The sequence below is a fragment of the Topomyia yanbarensis genome, chromosome 3 (assembly GCF_030247195.1).
Source record: "Topomyia yanbarensis strain Yona2022 chromosome 3, ASM3024719v1, whole genome shotgun sequence".
Lineage (NCBI taxonomy): Eukaryota > Metazoa > Arthropoda > Insecta > Diptera > Culicidae > Topomyia > Topomyia yanbarensis.
Window position 1 is genome coordinate 407,565,381 of NC_080672.1, and position 21,057 is coordinate 407,586,437.

Consider the following 21,057-nt stretch of genomic DNA (forward strand, 5'->3'; position numbering starts at 1 on the left):
AGAAGACAAATTTGTTTCGGTTGCCTGGCCGATTTCTGGCAGAATTCTGGCAGAATTCTGGCTCAAAATCTAAAACCGATTCAGAATCCTGGTCGGTGAAGACAAATAAAGACATTTGTTCGTGAAATGTGAAGAAATTTGAAAAATATGCCTGGTATCCCTGCGCTTCATCTTCAGACGAATATAACATCAAACATCATCAGTACTATGAGTTATACATAATTCTTTGTTTTCTCACAATCTACAAGTAACTAAATTTTTTGCATCGCTCGCGTACAGAATGCTTATTTAGCTGATTTAGAACAAAGATTCCGAGGTAATTGCAGAATTTGAAATCACAGATATGGTGGTGATAAACGACAGAAACAGGGTTTTCTACAGAACTGGATATTCAGGGCAACAGTAGGAAAACAAAAGTCCGGAATGATGCCACGAGATACCGGCGTCTCCAAAGGCTTCTTGATACTCGCCACCTTATTTTTGTTAGCAATGAACGGAATCATCCAAACCGTACCTGTAGGAGTTTACATATTTGTTTTTGCCGACGACATAATTCTATTGGTAGCAGGCAATTCGCCCAAAGTCATCCCTAGAAAACTGCTATTAGGTTGGTTACCCGATTTGCGAATAAGGCAGGCTTCTGTATGTCTACCGAGAAATGTTCCATTACATCACCGTCACCGTCCGACGGGTAGAGATTCTGTACAAAAATGAACCATGAATCAGGCCCGTAGCCAGGATTTTGTTTCGGGAGGGGCTTAAAAATTATTGCATAAATGTATTAATTCTGATGACTTCAAACAATCACTGGAAACTGAACGTAATTATGAAAAGTTCTTAGTGAAAAAAATTCCAAAAATAAGACAATAGACACTAAAAACCCTAATAATATGTTGCCTGTTACAAGAAAGGCTATAGTGCATCGACGAATTAAATTTGATTATTTTTGATTTACAAGTTAGAAATTTCTCTAGTTACAAAAATGAATAGTCAAGAGCTCAAAGTATTAAGGGCTGCTTGAAAATGCTACGCTGCATGCTACGCTGCTTGAAAATGCTACACATTCGATACACCTTTACAATTTGTAGAAGACGCTAAATTGGAATGAGTAGAAAAATATCCAAAAACCCGTCTCACGAAACTTTACACGCATTTGCTAATCAGAAGAACGAAACCAACGTCAAGGTTGTCCCCATGAATAGGAATATATCAGTGTGAAATCAAAGTTTACCGTTGCAAAGAATGTCCGAACAAAGTGAATGTCGAAATTTGCTTCAAATCTTCTGATAAGGCAGGCGATTTGTAGATGCAGAAAATAAGTTCAACTCCTATTTTCATGATCAGGTTTCTTTCTACTATTACTAGCTCTTTGACTTCATCCGAAGTTTGCGTTAACTCGACTTTATGAAATTTTCAATTTAAATGATACTGATCATGTCGTAATCAAAACAATCCTGAAAAAACACATGTTTTTTCATTTGACTCTCATAGGTAATGGGTTAAAGACTATCTTCGACAACATTATCAGGCAACTCAGAATAACTATCTTTTTATCTATTTAAGTTGATTCTTTTTAGGTACTTTTTATATCATTGTACTTATGAATTAAAAATATCGTAGACTGATTTTCCTAGATCCCTAAAACTATAGTAAAAGTCAAAATGTAAAGTGAGTGCAAAAACTACTGATTTCACTACAAAGCAAGAATGCCTTAGCTCTATTGCCTTTTGACAATCTTGCAAAACCGTTGTAACTTGAGAAGATTACCTAGATTAAATAAATATTATATTTGAACATTTTGGTTTTATTTATTTATTTGAAGGTTTTTCTTCGGAATTCGTGGGGTTTTGGACAATGTCAAATATATATTTCAATGATTTAATCTACTAATGGAAACTACCCAGAATTTAATCTACTGAGCGAAACTGCTCAGAATCTATTCACAAATCGAAAGAAAATTACTTAGCACTGATTACTCAATGCTTCTAATTTACATAAAATTTGGTAAATATAACATTGATGACACCACCAAAATAACTAGAGACTATAAACAAAGATAATAATTTCAGCATCACTTGCTTCCGACACATGGAAGAGAACACATCGCACTTGCACCTAATTTGCCGAGGCTTTCTTTTAGAGTTGTCTGTTTTAAATTACAGCAAATTATCCGTTTCCTGTAAAACTTTTGCAAAACTCTTTGCCAATTCATTAAACAAATATGAACACTAATCTGTTTAGTAATAGGTTTGTTTGTGAATAAAAATAATTAGCTCTTGATTTTTTTCAATCATCATCAAGATTGGAAGAGATGTATGATTTCTTGAAGAAAGTTGTAATGTTTGTCTGATTACATGTTTGTTTTATCACTATTTGGGAAAAAGTTTCAATTAAAGTTGTTGCACCTAACGCAACGAAGACGAAATGAGAAGATCAGAGCGCAATTCGGAAAGAACTCGTGTTGAGTGTATAGTAAAGATAGAAGAGTGATCTTGAGTCGATTTAGATTGGTTGATTTTTTCCTCTCTTTGCTCTCTTATTTAAGATTATCTCTCTCATTTTATTCCATGACGAGCAAAAACGGAGCGAAAGACTGTCACATACTTAAGACATGAAATCGAAACTGTTATCCCAACTTATTGACTTATAGATTCAATCAGTCCCAACATTTTAGTCCCTCTTCGTGATTGCCTATTATTTTACCACTTTTTGCCCGGTCCACTTTTAAAAGAATTTTTTTTTGCACGTTTGTCGAAGATATCACGGATTTACGGATTAACAGTGTATTAGTACGGAACGAATTACTCGTAACAATGAAATGAAGCGTTAATAAAAATGGTATTGCGTTAAAATGACGCGAAATGAAAATTCTATTCTCGGCTCAATCGTTCTCAGATAAATTGAAATACTTTTTGTGTAGCGCAGAGTAGTGTACAGAGAACAGAGTGTACAGTGTGCACTGACCTAATAGAGAAATTCAAAATTGTGTGCAATTCAAAAACTTATCATTTAAAAATAACAAACTGGGTCGTGGGTCTTTTATATATTTCCTTATGTAAACAATAAAAATAATATAACGAGTTTATGTGGTTGTCCTACAGATCTCGCGCAAGCGCTTAGCCATTGCACGTGGAAACCTGTTTACGAGGCGAGGAAATATTTTTTTCCTCACCAACTATGTCTTGGGGGGGAGTAGTTCATTTCTATCTCGCTATTGTACATTTCCGTGTCATCATCGTAGTTGCTGCCTTTATGTTAGCGAATATCTTCCTTGCTTTTCGCCCTCAATAATTGCCCTTCCAAATAGATTCCATTTCTCCCAAATGTGACATTAATCTGCAAAGTAAGAGGTATCCGATCTTGTAGCGGAACATTCATTTTCTCATAGTTCATATACAGAAGGATCTTAATTATAGCATTGTCACACACAACCTTGTGCTTTAAGTTGTGCGAAATGAATGGTTTCGTCTGCACTAATTTGTTGAGCGCTAAATGCCTGCCATGGTAGAACTGGATAGAGCCGGTTTCCGAAAGTCTAATCTCTATTTACACCTTCAGGATGCGAATGATCAATAATTTTATAATCACCGCATTTGGCTGGAGCACCAATTCTTGCTTCTGCTAATCACTAATCTCGACAGATTATTACAGCTACAATTAAAGTAACAGTCTCTTGTATTTTTCAGACAAGGCACACAATATAAAAGTTACTTTTTTGTTGTTCGCTTCGCGCTGGCTCGAGCAAAAGCATAAAGCACACTGAATTTCGTGACCATTGCCTTCGGTGTTTAGAAATAGCCTTCTTTAACTTTTTCTCAATAATTTGTTCAAACCAAATAAGCAACAAGTTTTGTTAAAAGTCACCGGTTTTTTAAATTTATTTTTGAAAAATTTCGGGGAGGGCTTTAGCCCCCTAGCCCCCCCTCTGGCTACGTGCCTGCCATGAATTCTCGGAGTGATTATTGACAGACGGGCTACCTTCGAAGCACATTATAAGACGGTACATAAGGATTCGCAGAAAACAACACGGCTCGCACCATCTGCAGAAGGAATCCCTCGAATAACCATAGCACTGCAGTGCGATCATCACCAGCCGGCTGATGTACAGAATCGAGCTAACCTGTCGAACCATCGAGCGCATGATACTCCGACTAGGTCTACAACCGAAGCATCAGGATTGTATCCGGGTTGCTTCCTTGGCCATCTCTCAGTATTTTTGTCCGAAGCATAATACATATATTATGCCATTACAAACGACCCGGAGCCACACCTCCCGATGCTCATACTTTTGGACTCAGCCAGCACACTGTCGACCCTTGGGAGTCCCAGATTTAGACATCCATTTGTGCATGGTATTTAGAAGAATGGCAATCCCCATAATACTCTTACATGGATTCCCGGTCATACTGGAATAAAGGGAAATGACGAAGCTGCGACCCGTAAGATAACCCAGGGGCACTTCAGCACAGGACGCAAGAGAAACGTGAACGAGTTGAGGCGGTCTCCTCATCAGTGGCTCATGAATAATTTTAAATGTTCGTTGATTTGATGGAATTATAAGAGAATAAATATCCGCCGGGTGATGCCAATCGAGCAGACATTTCTTTGGACTGGGCAAACTAATTTCTTTGTTTGTTTAGTGTTTATTTAATCAACTAGGAAACTAATCCACAGAGCATCAATCTGCGTAAGGAATACGCATGGTCTTGTCTGAGTGGAATGGTGATTATTGACTCATGTATGAGAGTTGAGAATTGACGTGTATAGTAAAGTAGAACGACATTTTAAAGGGTCGAGCTCTTCATCTCGAAGGGTATTCAACAAAAACTTTGTAGCATCTACGCTTAGGAAAAATTGGGACGCAAAAAGTCCAAGTCTATATTTTAATGGAGTAATAGTTTCCTCTACTACTGATGTGCTCAATACCTGTCCTCCATCATCAAGGCCGCATCTAGTTTCCGACCTATCTGTTAAATCCTATTGCAATGAATTTTCTTTTGCATAATCAGCTGCGCGAGGGTCTGTGCTTTCTGATTGGATCATCATCTTACATGTAGTTCCGATAAATTTAGTCGTACTTCCGGAATCTCTTTTCTCTTGCATTCTTTAGCTAGAAATAATTGACACGTGTTCTTTGTTTTGCTGAATATGATGTTTTTTTTCAAGTTATTAGTTTTTGAACTTTTGAAGTTTCATAAATTGAACATTTTTCAATCATTGATAACTCGGAAACGATTCGATATATGGAAATAAAATATTAAATAAAAAAAGTTGCGTTTTCAAATGAGCTGACCGAACAAATTTTAAGATTTTTTTTCTTATATAACTTATAAAATTTGCAATTATTTGAAACAAATTGAATTTTTTAAAGCTGGACCAATTTTTTTTACATATTTTTTTCTTAAAATATTAAAAATCATGTTAAAGACATTGTGCGAAAATTTGAGAGTGGATGATATCAAAATATTTTGCGAGATATTGCAATTGTAAACTTAAAACAAGGTAATCTTGCACTAAACGCCCAGTGATGGGCATGTTATAATTGAAATATCTCGTAAAATACTTCGAGTTCCATTCCGAAATTTTCACACAATCTTCTCGATATAATTATAAATTATGTGAAAAGGCTAAAACAAATATTTCAAAAAAAAAAAAAAAATTCCGGTGAGATCATGCGAAAACGCAACTTTTAGTATTTAATGTTTTTTCCTCTAATCTAATAGTTTCTAAGTTATCGAGGATTGAAAAATGTTCAATTTTATTAAATTTATGAAATTTGATTAAATATTTTATAAAGTTCCAAAACTCATAACTTGAAAAATATATCAAATTCACCCAAAGCCTAAAATTCGTGTTAAAAACTTTTAACTAAAGAATGCAAAAAAAACTCGGAGGGGACTAAAATTGTAGTTGTAAATCTGACGTGGAATGACTCAAATTCTACAAATTCAAGACTTTTTTTTGGTGATATCCAAGTGTTAGGAGCAAAAATATTTTTTAAGTTACACTGAAAACATAAGTATATAAGGAAAATTATTTGAAAATTTCTGAATGGAACTTGAAGTATTTTACGAGATATTTCAATTATAACAGGTTTATCACTGAGCGTTTAGTGCAAAATTGCTGTGTTTTAAGTTTATAATTGTAATATCTCGCAAAGTATTTTAATATCCACTCCCAAATTTTTATACAATTTCTTTAACATGATTCTTAATATTTTAAGGAAATATATGTAAAAAAAAATTGGTCCAGCTTTAAAAAAATTCAATTTGTTTCAAATAGTTGCAAATTTCATAAGTTATATAACCAAAAACAATTTTTTGTAATTTTTTTTGGTAAGCTCATTTGAAAACGCAACTTTTTTATTCAATATTTTTTTCCATATATCTAATTGTTTCCGAGTTATCAGTTATTGAAAAATGTTCTATTTATTAAACTTCAGAAGTTCAAAAGCTAATAACTTGAAAAAATATCATATTCTGCAAAAACAAAAAAAAAATACGTGTCAAATATTTCTAGCTAAAGAATGCATTTTGGAAGGAATAAAAATTTTGGTTGTAAATCTGACGTGGAATAACCCATATATTAGGTTAGATTACTGTTTTTGCAATACTTTCTCGGCCGGTTGTTTGGAGTTCAGATGGCTGTAGCTAAGGGAGCAAGTAAAAATTCCGTAATAGTTGTAGAAGCGTCGCTGAGTCGGTGGCCTTCATTTAAGTAGGTGTGATAACATCAACTTTTCCTATCCCATTCTAAGTACCAGTGAAGATGGTCGTGGCCGACAATGAAGATACTCATGCAATTATTGGACTCGAAAGATATACTACTCATTCCGGAGTATTGATCTTACAAGCAAGATGCGCTAAACTTCTTATAGGCAATATGATAATCGTTAGTATGCAATCTACGAAAAGTACCGTGCTTCACAACGTAACGCAGATCTCGCGCAGCAACTCACAGTGGACAACTCAAACTCCGTGCACAATTTATCCTGTAATCTTTATTCGAAACAACAACAAAATGAAATACTACCTTATTCGGGAGGCTTTTCTTCACAGTGTAAACTATTATAGTGATTGTAAGTTGAAATTTCAGGTATTTTATTCATTCTTTTCAGTTTTTCAGCAGTAAGTGCGTTAACAATATTGTATTGATTTGAGTAAGGGTTGCTTGAAACAGCCAACCCAGTGTTTCAGTAGATCCATCCAGGATAAACTCGAATCGGTAACCACGCCGTCGATCTTAACTTTGTGGGCAGGCATTTAGATGCAGTGGTCATTCATAAAATTCTTGTCGCTAGTAGTGTCATTTGCTTACTTTAGATAGAATATCATAATTCTGAGCTTACTTCGGCGAACTTTCGAGATATCTGTTGCAATTAAATATGTCTCCGTCAGCTTTTCTAAATCTTTAAAATTCTTAGCATTATCTTTGAAGATTAGGTGTGGTTCGACTGAGTTTAATGTGTATGATTTTTGACGGAAAGTTGGAGTTTTCGGTGGCAAGTTCGTATATGCACACTGCATTGCACAGGCATAAAGTCCGGCCTTTTAGAATAGGAAAAAGAGATAAAAGTTATGGGAATTTCATGAAATTGAGAGACGAGCCACCGATTTTCAAAGCAAATGGCAAAAAGAATGTGTGAAAAAACGAACAGATCATAAGCATCTTTGATTCACTTGCCAGTGCAAAATAATGCGTGGGTAATGTCTGGGACACAACTGGAATGTCGTGACGGCACTGGAACTGGTAATTCAAATCTAATGATCCCTAGTAACAATTGAGGTTTTATGGTAGTTTTATAGCTTCTCATAAAACTTAGATTGCTCTTGTAGAATGCTATAAAACCTAAATTGCTGCTTGGGATATGCACCGTAATCAACAAACTTTCAACCAGCTCTTAAAAATTGTCTCCTCAGTAAACTGGTATTGATGTACAGCCTCCTGAATAGATGCTCTGTAGGTTGCCTTCGAACATAAAGCGTCAACTGATTTCAGGAATGTTATGTGCTTGATTTCCGACGGGAAATAACACGAATGATGTCTGAGTCAGTTTTCCATGGAGCTTAACCATTATTTAGCGTTATTTATTTATTATTATTATTTAGTGAGAATATAAAATTCGGGGAATCGAATAACGAACCGATATACCATCATGCGCCGTTAGGCCCCATTCAAAACTGTCTCAGACAGCAATTCATTATTATTTTAAAGTCTTCTAACAAAATTGGCTTGATTTTCAGTTTTCGACAATGTTGTAGTTAATCAAATTATCTTATTAATTCGCCATTTAGTGATTTTTTCTGTTGCATACAGTACCATCTAGCGGTGAAAATGCAAGATAAAGGGCTGCGTAAATGTATATTATCGAAAAATCCTATAGAATTCTATCAAGCTAGCTATCCCTAGTCCAATTCATGATCAAAACTAAACAAAAGTGGTTGTTTCAAAATATATTAGAAGTCAAAGTCTATATGGAAACGCAGGGTTTATCTCAACATTTTGGTTTCTTTTTCCACTTAAAAATCGATTCCTTCCTGCTCGCCAAAGTTAAACCTTCCCAATCAGCGACAAACATTACCGAGCAAAGGCGTGAAATTCATGCTAAAATTCACACTCTAATGGCACCGAATCTACGATTCCGTTTGTTTTTCCGACTAGCGCGAAACGAAAAATTCCAATATCGAACCAATTCAATCCACCCACTCGGCAAGATTTGTCTAGACCCTCTTTTTATACTCCTTTCTCCGCCCGCTATCCGCAGTCGACGTGACATCATACCGTCAGCTACTTCCCAGGACAGTGTGGCACACTATCTTCAGCAAATGCGTTTTTGGCACGGATCCCTAGCCTATTTTCATCCCTGACAGTTGCGCGATTACACCGCGGCTCAGAGAAATGGTGAAAAGTTATGAGTTTTCAGTTACCCATTTACCCCCACCCTCCCCATCCAGTGACGACGACGACGACGAGAAAAACTTCCAGCGCGACGGTCGGTCGCGAAGATAGCTTGAAACGGGCACAGCTTCTTCGGTGTCCTCATTCCGACTGGCGGACGAGATTTCGTTTGTTTTTCGCCCTAGCCGTTTCCGCCTTCCGCAATTCTCATGCTTATCGCCATCCCACCCACAGCTCAGCCACCCGCAATGCTGAAATGTTTTATTCTTTTCTTTCGCATTCAACATTGCACCGCAGTCTCGGGAAACCTCACATGCAACCGGAACCAAGATGGTAGTGGTACCGAGCTCGCGGATTTAACCGCCTTATGCCAATGAGAAAAAAATCAAATCCAGCATTTTCTGCACTCCTTGGTGTGGCATTTAATCTGATACTCAACTATCACAGGCGCGTCGCGATCTGTACCCCGAGGAGCAAAGAAACCGCTACCGATATGGGCAAGAAGTCAGCCAGCACTGATTGATTAAAAAAGTTTTAAATGAATTCGGGGAATAGTGCTCTGGAGTGAAACATTCCACTCGGTCAGTCGGTTCCTCGCGTCCTGGCGTAATGCTACAAAGTAGGTTGGAAACGTTTCCGACAAAACGTGCACCGTCGGTTGGTTTCGGGTTCGTGTCTTCTACAGTAGAGAGAGAGAGCGAGATACGATTCATATAAATGGGCGGAAGGGGGTGAGCCGTCGGAGCTCTTCAAGATCTCATCAGCGATTCCGAAAGTGCAACTTTCCTGAGCCGCGGCATCATGATAATGTTCGCCATTCGGGAAGAATATGGATAAAATGAGAAACTTTTGCATCCGGTCGGGGAATGCGGGGAATTGTTTACTCTACTTTCCGCCGCATGCAGTCACATATCGGTAAGCGAAACAATGGATGTGGGGTGTTGGCTGGGGTTGTTTCCAATCAGTTCAATGGAGGATTTTTTTGAGGGTGGTAAGGACATTGACTGAATTGGTATGCTCCCAATCTTATTCGGAAGCTCGCGCCTTCATCGTCTCCCTAATTGCGAGGAAGGTTGCCTTCGATGACTTTTCGCAGGCATAATCGACGTTGTTGTTGAAGCTCTCCATCGATTATCACCGACACCTGCATTTCTTCAACTGTCTCACCCACCACCGTTAGTGACACGTCATCAGCGAAACCCACTATTTTCATTTTCCTGTGCTGCCGCAGTGTCAATACCCCATCGTACATCCCGTTCCAGAGAGTTGGACCGAGAATGAACCCCCTGAGGAATGCCCGCTATGACTCGCATTAACTTCTGCAATTCATTCGTCTCGACCAACCGCACTCTGCTCTGCTGGTAGTTCTTCAGGATCTGGCGTAGATATTCGGGGACCTGCATAGTGGGCAGGGCTACAGCGATGGCTCCCCAGCTATCGTGACAGGAGTCTCCCGAGAGTATCCATCAGGTATGTAGGCCTATCCGCCCGGTGTATGTATGATAAAAAGTCCGAAGACAAAAGGTGGAACAGACAATAGGTCGAAAGATAAATGGTCGAAAATACAGAAAGTCTAAAAAACAAAAGGTCGAAAGGCAAAATGTCGAATGGACAACAGTTCGAATGATAAAAAGTTGAAGGCCAAAAGTTGATAGACAAGAGATTCGAGCCAAATCAATCACTAAAAGACAAAAAACAAAAGGTCGAACGGGCAAAAGGTCGAAACGCAAATGTTCGAATAAATGAAAGAAAATGAATCAAACATGTGGTTCGATGTAACGGTCTGAGAATTTTCTTAAAAGTTTAACTTTTAGATGTGTTTTTTCCATTTTCTAATTACCATGCGTGGAATTTAATAAAGTTTCATTGGTTTTACCCCATTATCCAGAAATTCATTACCTGGAATAAAATTGCCATGAATGATTTGCTACTTCACATTCCTTTAAACCGAATGGCAAGTCTTTGAACATGTATTTTGATGAGCTCAACAACATTTAAAGAACAGCTCATGCTGTAAAGAAGGAAAAATATCGGTTAGAATTAATTTTAATTTTTTATTCGTAACTTTTCTCTGGCTTTTAAAGGTGAAATTTATTTCATACATTCAGGGTCACACTCACTTTGCTTTCGTTTACTACTCTAATTATCTAAAATAAGTACTAGAGCGACAGGAAAAAAATGACCCCTATCGGCCCACCCCTGAGTCGATTCCTAGTCCCACCAGGAGTACTTGCACCAAATTTGAAGCAAATCGGACAAGTCTAACTATCGGACCAACGTGCCTGAAGTTTGTATGGGAATTTTCAACAATTTACATGGAGAAAACCCACCACCTCGCATTTTCGCCGCTAGGTGGCACTGTATTCATCGTGTTATCAGTGTAAGTGAAAATAAGAAAAATAATTTAATTGTCTACAACTTTGTTGAAGACTGCTAGTCAATCCGGCTTTGTTAAAAGAAGTTATTAAACTTTTAACGAAGTGATGTCTGAGTCAGTTTTGCATGGGGCCTAGCAGTGCATGGTTGTGTATCAGTACTCGATTCACACGAACTAAACATTTTTGTGAAATAATCGTTAGGTTTAGCTCAATGGTATGTTTACAAGAATTATAGTAAATAATACGAGTCGTGCTTTGGTTAGAAAATTATAGTTCCTTCTGTTACCGCATAGAGGGCGCCAACACTAACTTTTCAACGGGGAGAGATAGAAATTTGGTATCTTCTACAAAGTTATAGAGCAGGCATTTTTCAGTATTTCATCCGAACATCTTGATACTCTATCTCTCATCTATGAAAAGTTAGTGGTGGCGCCCTCTATGTGGTCATAGGTGGAACTAAAATTTTCTAACCAAAACATAGCTCGTATTATTTACTACAATTCTTGTAAACATACTATTCAGCTAAATCTAACCATTATTTCACAAAAAAGCAGAGTTCGCGGGACTCGAGTACTGATACACAACCATGCACTGCTAGGCCCCATGCAAAACTGACTCAGACATCACTTCGTTAAAAGTTTAATAACTTCTTTTAACAAAGCCGGATTTACTAGCAGTCTTCGACAAAGTTGTAGACAATTAAATTATCTTTCTTATTTTCACTTACAGTGATAATACGATGCATACAGTGCCACCTAGTGGCGAAAATACGAACTAGTGAGTTTTCTCCATGTAAATTGTTGAAAAATCCCATATAAACTTCAGGCACGTTGGTCCGGTAGTAAGACTTGTTCGATTTGCTTCAAATTTGGTGCAAGTACTCCTGGTGGGACTAGAAATCGACTCAGGGGTGGGCCGATTGATTTTTCAAAAATTCATAATTTTTCTGGGCGGTCTAATAAGTACATTTGTTCACATATGTGTGTCTTTCCATGTCTTTTGTCGACCTTTTGTGTTCGATTTTTTGTCCTTTGCATCTTTTTTATTTCTACCTATGTCCCTTCGACCACTTGTGTTTCGACCTTTTGTACCTTTCGAGCTACTATCCGTTCGACCTGTTTGTCCTTTCGACCAGGCTCGTGCGCAGAAAATTCCCACGGGGAGGGTTTTATTTTTTTTTACGTTTCTTATAAAAGAGAGGTAAAGAAATCCTCAAACTTTGAAGATTTTTTTCCGAGGCCTGGAGGGTCGAGTTTTGTGTAACAATCGACACAGCTCAAGAGATTAGATTAATGTCTGTTATCGAAAAGGAATATTCACCAAACACCAGGGCCCGCTGGTGCGTGGTAGTGTCGGATTGGTTTATAGTAGTTAAGCCTACCGACGAAACCTAAACATCTTGTATCTCGCAATCCTCATCCATGCAGGGTAACTGTTAGGTTTTACTGCAGTAGGGATTGTGATCTTGCTCCTTTTATTTTTTGTTAATCGTTCATGTTTTCTTCCATTGCTTCTTTTCCCTGCCTGCTCTTCAACCTTTGCGGTATATCTGACCTGGTCGGTTCTGCTGCAAATATCGTCACCTAATACGACAGGAACCTATCCGGAGATGTCGACCATAATGATCTCTTTACAACCACTTTCGCAGGGTTTCTTATCATTCTTGGGGCTGCTCGTTCCTATTCATCTGCTAGCTGGTGCTGAGTGTTCCTCGACGGCGGTATTTCTCCCGATATCGACGCCGCACAGTGGGACGGAATCAAAAAAAGCCGGACATTGATATTTGCGACGAAACTATTGGCTATGGCACTTTGATGTCTTCGGAAATGTTTCTTTATTTTTTAAGTTGTTTAATATAATGTTGCAAAATTTTGATTTAAGGGGGTATATACGCAGATGAAAAAAATAACTTTGCAAGGTATTTCGTTGCTTAGAATACTCGGTTATATTAATACCTTGTTCATCCAATGACGAAGAAGATTTGGCAGGACACTGATGACTTATGAGCATGTTAATTATAAAAAATTAACTTTGAATGTCGGAATATATGGAATGAACTATAATATTTCACATGTTTACTAATTTCGCATAATAGTTTATTTTTCATCCTTCATAATACAAATAATTTATTAAATTGCTAGTCTATTTTACCCCAAATTATTCCAAGGAAGGATTCTTTACAAGTCGGATAAATTTAGCTGCTACTACCTGCTACTCTACAAACCATAGCCTCTTAAAGTTAGCCCAAAAATACCAAAAAAACAGACATACATCCTAAAAACGAAGAGATAGCGCGTTGATAAATTCCGAAAAAAGTGTGTTTTGAAAGCATCTACAACCTTCTAGAACATCGAAAAACTGTAAAAAATTACAATAAAAAACACTTTTTAAGTGGGTATTCCGACCTGTACTTCAATTGCACCCAATAACTTTTTTCGCTTAACAGATAGCCATTTCGCTACTTCGACAAAGTTTCATTAAATCATTTCGTTTACAAACTTTCCATACATGACTATCAATTTTGGCAACAACTTGCAAAGTTTTTTTTATCTACGTATATACCCCCTTAAATCAAAATTGTCCAACATTATATTAAACTACTTAAAAAATAAAAAAAAAAACCTTTCCGAAGACATCAAAGCGCCATAGCCAATAGTTTCACTGACGCCGCCAAGCCACCCCGACGGAGATATAATCGGCGACGAAATTTCCCTTACGCACGGGCCAGCTTTCGATTTTTTGATTTTCGACCATTTGTCTTTCGACCTTTTGTACCTGGTGACTTCTCTGGCTTTGGCAGCAACACCAGCTGCTGTATCTTCCATATTTCGAGGAAGTTGCATTCTTCTAGACACTTCTGTAGCACCATTCTGGACATGTCCGGTCATGCCAAGATCGTAGCTTTCAGCGCCACGTTTGATATTTCATCCGGACCGAGGGCTTTTTTTGATTTCAGTATCCTCGACGCTTCTGCGTGCGTCTTCGCCGTACGATGTCGGTGGTCAGGTAGTCTCCGGTAGGAAACCCTCAACCATTATATTCAGCTTACCCGAGCACATTTTGGCTGCCGTTGACGGGCCCTTCATCAACGCCTCTACTTCTCGGTACAGCTCCTTGTGGCAATCTGAGTTGCTAAGCTTGATCTTTCGTTTAAAAAGCGCTGCCTTAGACTCTTCTCTATGTGGCTCCAATCCTGAACCTTTAGCCCGCCGTGTGGCTCTGAGATAAGCTGCGCGTAACGTACTGGGCGTCTCGTTCCACCAGTAAGCTGAACGTCTTCTATCGCGTGGTTCCAGTTTTGCGGCATTGTGGAATATCAAGCCATCACCATCCTTCTTGTAAGTTCAGCCGTATCAACGTTCCCGGTACTGCTGTCCGGCCGAAGTGCCTCCACGAAGAGGTCTCTGCTGAAGGCTTTCGTCTTTCACTTTCGCGCAGCCTTTGCGTGCAGTCTCGCGTAAGATGGCCCCTCTCACCGTATTTCCGGTACTTTCTGGATCTACACGGGCCTTTGCAAGCCTCTGCCAAGTGTCCAAATCCCAAACACATGAAGCATTTCTCCGTTTGTTTATTTACTCGTGGGGCGGCTCTCAGTGGACATCTTGACCATCCAACCGTAACTTTGTCTACCTCTAGCAGCACCTTGTCAGCAGCGGTTGACCGATAGACGAATAGACGCTATCTGAGTTCCTCCATTTCCCATCTTTAACCGGATCGTAATGGGCATCTCGCACAGGTAGGTGTACTGTTGCTTCACTGCACCTCTCAGCTCGTCTACCGTCGTGATCTCATTCTCCGGGCTTAAGGATGTAAATTCTGCCTTTTCACCCATTGATTTGTTAATAGTTTCATGCAAGGTCCAGCGACTAGTCGAAGAGCATCTCGCCTTTTTGGGTTTGGGATTCTTACCACGTCTTCTTCCAAGCCCCTCAGTTCCGAGTCTTCTCTGACCTTCTTGAGCAGAGCTGCATTCGTCGTTGCGTCATTGGCATTGACGAGCACGGTTTCTCCTTTTGGCGTCTTCCGACGAGCCGGAGGTTTTCCTTTCTCTTCACTTTTCGCTCTTCATCCCCAATTCTCAAATGTTTTTTCTTCCGGCCTACAACGGTCCTCCAGCTTTCTGCCGGTTGAATGGCGCCCTTTCCTCCGGTAACAATAGCGTCTTCGAGCGTCTACCTTTTGGGCCCGCCTGGCGTTCCGTCTCCTGGCGAGGCTCTTGTTCTCTTTGGAATCACGGAAACTGGCGTGTTCTCCACTACAATCTGCTTCTCCTTTCCCTGCTTCGGATGAGCCAAGAAAATGGCTTCCTCAGCCGACGCCAACGCACACTCAGCGTCCTCAGCCCTCAGTGTAGCCGTTCCGTACTCCTTCACATCCTGTGTGGGTTCCTTGCTCGTGCTCCATTTTATTTGGTCCCAATTTCGGACCACTATCTCCACTCGTTGTATCTATGTTGTGATCTATGTAAGCAGGGAGGCCATGCTAGGGTTAACATAATCCTTCATTAGGAGTAGTGTTCAGAGCCGAATCGGCGCGAAATTGGTAATAGTCCATCCGAACCTACTACCACAAACTATTTGTGACGAGGGCCTGAGCTTTTTAGGTCTGGAACGTGTAGGTTCCAATATCCAATTCCAATTAAGCATTATCCGTCATCTGTCACCAGCCCGGCTGCATGAGCTGACCCTCCCTCATGGTTCTCGTAACTTCACCATTCGGGACCGAGATATGTATTTGTTTGTAGTAAAGTTTAAAAAGCTACAAAAGCCTGGTCCGTAGTGTACTGGCACTATGTGGGACTCAGGACTCTCATGTCTAACCGCTAAAAGCAGACCTTATTCTTTTTTCGCCCTTCTTCCCTACGGAACTACATCAAGGTATTACTCCGTGTGAGGGGAGCAGGGGGGTCGTTGTACTTTCGTCTCTTTCTTCTGCTCTATCTCGGAGCCTCACTTGATCCATGAAATGGATCAATCTTTGAGCTTTGATTTAACTCTTGACTCTTCTTTTTCTTCTTGTCTCCATCTATAACGCCGTTTAGATGCTGATTCAATGAGCCATTTAGCTCCTGTTTCTGTGAGTCATTTAGCTCCCAGCCTTATCACAAACTACTCGTATAGTCCCCGGTGGTGAACTCACCCCACTCCGGCTGCGAGTTTCCCGATGGAGAAATTGCTCCCGACACCGATACCCACTTCCTTGAGCCATTTAGCTCCCAGCTTTATCGAGAATTACTTGGATATTATCTGGCGGTAAAGTACTCTACTCCGACTGAGAGTTCTCTGGCAGCGGAATTTCTCTCGGTAGAGATGTCTATTTCGTGAGCCAATTAGCTCCCGTTTTTCTCAATATATAGTCGGATAGTCCACGGCAGTGTATCTACCCTACCGTATACCGATGTTCGTTTCCGTGAGCCATTTAACTCTCGCTTCATCCAGTTCTACTCGATCTAGTCTAGTCGATTTAGTCAACGGGCCAGCCAGTAGGTGCTGAGATCCGTCCAGCGATTCCGGGTGAAGCGTAGCTTTCGGTTCACTATCGCCCCAACGACCCACTGCTAGCTATTTCACGGGATCTAATCGTTCTAATTCCTGCTTTACGGTGTCTCTTGCACCGTCACGAGAACGAGAATTTTTTTACTTGGTGGTAAAGCTTTTACGCCGACCCAGCACATGTTCAGTAGTTAGACTATACTACCGATTTCGTTCATTGTGTGCCAGAGTGAACAGAAAATATAACTCTGAACCCTACTCTTTCAACCCCCATTGAGGAGTCCGACAATTACCTGATCCCCCGGATTTCATTTAAAATGACTACTTCGGAGGTGGGGGTCTGTGCTCATGTACTTCGCTTTATTCCAGGTCTTTTTTTTTACAATGGTGAAGACCTTTACGTCCTAGCCCAGTACACGTGCTATTGGTAGGGTCCAATCTACCACACGGGGTGCACTGGGGGCGTGTCGGGCTCGAATGGTGAGGCTGCCATAAATACCGACTAAACTCCATTGGGCTCCTCCATCATTCCTCCCAGGAACTACCTCTCGGTATTACTTCTGGGGGGATGGCTGTACTAAATGTACTCATTCACTCTCACTCACGCGTTCATACGTCCTGTATGAGGCTTACTTGGGTGCTCTCTCAATCGCACTTTGATTCACTCTCAAACACTCCCACATGAGGCTGACTTTTGTGCTCACCTTTTTCGTTCCTTGCGAGGCTGACTTGTGTGCTCACCTTACTCATTCCTTGCTAGGCTTATTTTTGTGCTCGCCCCACCCATACCATGGGAGGCTGACTTGGGTGCTCACCCTATCACCTGATTCACTCTCAATCGTGCCACTCTATTGTACCTTTGTCACTCCCCCTGGCATCCCATGTGGGACATTTTTCTTAGGCCCCACTTCTGACATACCATGCGAGGCTGACTTGTGTGCTCACCTTTTTCATTCCTTGCTAGGCTGACTTTTATGCTAGCCTCTACCATACCATGTGAGGCTGACTTTTGTGCTCACCCTCTCACTCCTCTGCCACGCCATGAGGCATGGATAGCTAAGTTCCAACATACTACGCTACGACCCTCCCGTCTTGGCATGATGCAGTCCACTTAATCTTGATTCCAGGTCTAGCTGGTCTCATTTTTGCCATATCAGTCATGCACGGCATGATATTGTACATACGCTCCTATCTGCATTGACCAATATGGATGCCACGGTTGATCCAGCGATTCCAGTTGGACGGGGGCTTCCGGTTTACTGGTGCCCCGACGGCCCTATGCTGGTGGTTCGTCGTATTCGGTGCTACTCGGCGTAGTCCCCGGCGGTGAAGCTAGCCTACTGTGGCGGAGGGTTCTCCGACGAAAGAATGTCTCCCGAAACCATTGACGGATGTGTTAATCTTGCTTCGATGCAGTCCGATGGAGTACCTAGGTCTGTCCAGCGATTCCAGTTGGAGGATTGTGTCCGATTTACAGGTGCCCCAAAAATTCCATCCAGCGATTCGCTACAAGAGTACAAGACTGTTGATATCTTTTCTACTCCGATGAAAAGTTCCCTGACTTCCAGGACCCAGACGTCCTGACGACCATTAGCCGGTGCTATTTCACGATTTGCTCGAACAAGTCCCCTAGCCTACACAGAAAAAAATATTTTGTAATTTTAAGTTTATTTTCATGCACATATTTGAAGCATGAATATAAATGTAAAATTAAGTTCCACCACAAATACACACGACTTGTCGTGCTTTCTTCAACGAATTTTATTACAATTTTACACGTGGATTGAAAATTACAGTTTCTTTAAACGGAAAACCAATGCACTTTAATGCATTTTTACTCGAAAACTGCTGTAAAATGAATGACATGTAATATTACACGAATGAAAGTGTAAAATTGTATGCTGTTTGATGTTCCGATTGCTTTTAACGCAATTTTCAATCAAATTTTTGATTCAATCGATACGAATGTATGATTTACATGTCGTTTAAATTTCATTATTTTTTGGTATGTACTCCGACGGAGATATTTCCCGATGTCGAAGGATCTCTCTTAACCGTTATATCGGTGCTGATCTTTCAGGTGAGTCCTGCAATTCCGGATAGTGAATTACTTCCGGTTCTCAGGGGCCACATCGACCCATCGTCAAAGATACGCGACGCCCAGTCTAGTCCCCGTCGGAGAATCTAGCCTACTCCGGTCGCGTCCTTCATCTCTCTTCTGGCTTGTCGAGTGCCAAGGTCGGTCGGACGATGCCGGTTGATCGGCGCTTTTACGACTCACAGCCATGTATTGCTGCGTTGCTGGTCGTTCTCTCGTCATCTTCGTTGCAACGCTGACATTATCTGAACGACTGCTTTGTTCACCTCGTTCCATTTTTCTTCGTGCGCGTATTCTATGGACAATATTGTTCATGTCCTCACCTAAAATGATTATCATTTCATTTTGCTTATACTCGAATCGCCGGCTTTCGAAGACCATATGCATTAGCCGTTTCATCTGCATAACATCCAGACAAGAGCAGTGTCATATGGAAGTTCACTCCGCCGTGCGGTCTGTATATCAACACCGACAGGCATGGAATTAGTCGATGGGTCCTTCTCCCGTTTACAGCGTTATCTCACTGATTTTACCACTTGCTTAAGGCATCAGATAGAACTCTTTTACAAACTCTTCTCATGCGTTCTTCGAATAAAAAGTTTATGAGAATCGCTTCAGCCACCACGTAGACTGCCTCTGACGAGGTGGTTCGATACGCACTAGACACGCGTATGGCCATCAGCCTGAACGTCAACCAAGATCTGTTCCTCTTCGTCTGTACCGACACTCGCGCAAGTCCCGCGGATCTGGGTACCGGTTTGGCGACACTAGCCAATAATCATTTTTTACTGATGTTGATCGTCGCCCAGCTAGCACTCTGTTGAAGGTAGCCATGCCGTAACCACTCCGTAATAACGGTTTCCTCTTCTCCCTTGCTTCTGCGCAACCTCCATAGCCATTACGACTGTTCGTGTGGCTTCCACAGTGGATCTACCACTTTCAAGCACTTTAGCACTGTATGTTAAAGGATCTCCAGGGAGCTTGCCCAACTTCGGCAACAATATCAGCTTTTCTCGCTTCCAGATGTCGGGGAGTTAACATCGTCGATACACTGTTGCAGCGCGGTCCTAAGCATACCCGAGTTCGTTAGGTTTGCTGTTTTCAGATCCACAACAGCATGTTAGACGTATCGGCATACTTTTACTTTGTGTCCTTCTGCATAATTTGATGCTGTCCGATCCACTGAAGTTTCTGGCAAGATAGCCGAACTCTCGACATTTAAAGCACACTGCCAGTAACACTTCCTCGCTGAGCCATTCGACTTCTGTCTTGTTCGCGAACTACGGCGATGGACCTAGCCGACTCCAACGGAGAATTCCCTGGCGAAAGAAGTACAGTGACAAGCCGCAGGTGGCCGCCGGCGGTGGATTTAGCTAACGCCGACCGAGAGTTCCCAGATGAAGGAAGTGATCCCGATACCGATTCTTCTTCTCTGATCGCTATAGTTCTTTTGGGCCAACTCGCCCTCGCTCGCTCGATTCAGCAATTCCTGATAAAGCATGACGTTCGGTTCGCTCGCACCCCGACGACCCGTACCCGGTGCTCGATCGCGGTCTGCTCGTCGTTTCCCGGTGGTTATTACTCTCCTGAAACCATTATTCGTTGTTTTTCGCGCTATTTATAGCTGTACGGCGGTCATGATTTACGTCATCGTATCGATTTTCTCTCCGCTTTTTGTCGAATACCTGCTCAGCACTCGAGCACTGTCCGATATGCCGATACTCCTTTGCTGTGACAGTCCGCGCTCGCTCTCCGTGCATTTCGTCAGCTAGTTAAGGATGTGCCTATACGAGGGCGGATCACCTGGTGGCTTCCATGGCTTAGGCAGCCACACTAGCTTCTGTACATTTCACATTTCGGGGAAGTTGCCTTCATTTAAACACTTCTGCAGCTCCATCCTGAACATGTCCGGATATTCCAAAATCCCAGCTTTCAGCACCACGTTTGGTATTCCATCCGAACTGATGGCTTTCTTTGATTTCAGTCGCATCGATACTTCTGTGAGCTCATCGTTAGTCACTTCCTCTTTACTGTACGGTGTCGACGGCCAAATAGTCAGATCGTGCTTCGGGAAGACACCCTTAATCAAGCACATTTTAGCTAGCGTCCATGTGCCCTTCATCTTCCCTATCAAGACTCGGTACGCCTCCTCCAGGGATTGGCGTCTGCTTCTCGGCACAACTCATTGTGG

General features: G+C 41.1%; 1 protein-coding gene across 2 annotated transcripts in view; it reads left to right on the forward strand.

Annotated features, from left to right (window-relative positions):
- Nucleotides 1-21,057, forward strand: part of LOC131691912 (uncharacterized) — a 460,379-nt gene that overhangs the window by 184,161 nt on the left and 255,161 nt on the right. The gene's annotated exons all lie outside the window — the stretch shown is intronic.